The following is a 730-nucleotide window of genomic DNA, read 5'->3' as shown; positions in this document are numbered from 1 at the left end:
AATGGCCACAGCCCGGAAAGAAAAACTGCTGCTGAGCTGTGCTGCCCCTTCGCGATACCTCCCCAACCAAACATATATAGGGGTGCACACAATCATCCCCCCTCTGCCCACCATCCCTCTTGGCCAGGCATCCCCCGAGGAATACAAGACCCTGTTACTAACAGCCATAGTCTGCAGCCATAATCTGAAGGCTGATTTTAACTCCTAGGAGAGCACTGATGCTTCCACCACCACCCCCCCCGCCCCGAAAATCATTTACCCCTGATACAGCTCACTATTTGTGGGCTTTTTTACAGGTGTCCTTGTGTACCTTCAGGTGACAGCATCTGCATTGCATGGGGGACTTCAGAAACACCAAACTCCAGCTGCAGCAGAGGTAAGGTGTGGAGGCCAAGGTGGGTGAGGAAGGCTGTGGGTCAAGAAGATCATGGGTGACCCCCATCACTCGGTGGGAAAAGCACTTCCATGGCAGATACCTGACAGCCATGGACTGAATTACAGCCAAGGACAATTTTTCAGTGTTTCTGTGGCTTCTCTTTGTGTGGCTTCTCTTTGAGATAGCTGTTTGAGTGACATGGCCATATCCTTTGTGTTTGCCCCTGTGGTGCCAACGAGGTGGCTCAGTGCAGCAGTGACTGGTCCCTAAGAAGCTGCATTTTCAGTGGAAAATCCCAGGCTTTGGAACTTAGTTCCTTCAGGGGGTCAAGAGACACAAGACGAGCTGGTCAGC

This window comes from Antrostomus carolinensis, unplaced genomic scaffold (assembly GCF_000700745.2).
Source record: "Antrostomus carolinensis isolate BGI_N321 unplaced genomic scaffold, ASM70074v2 scaffold45382, whole genome shotgun sequence".
NCBI lineage: Eukaryota > Metazoa > Chordata > Aves > Caprimulgiformes > Caprimulgidae > Antrostomus > Antrostomus carolinensis.
The sequence above is the reverse complement of the archived record's forward strand: the minus strand, read 5'-3'. Positions refer to the sequence as shown.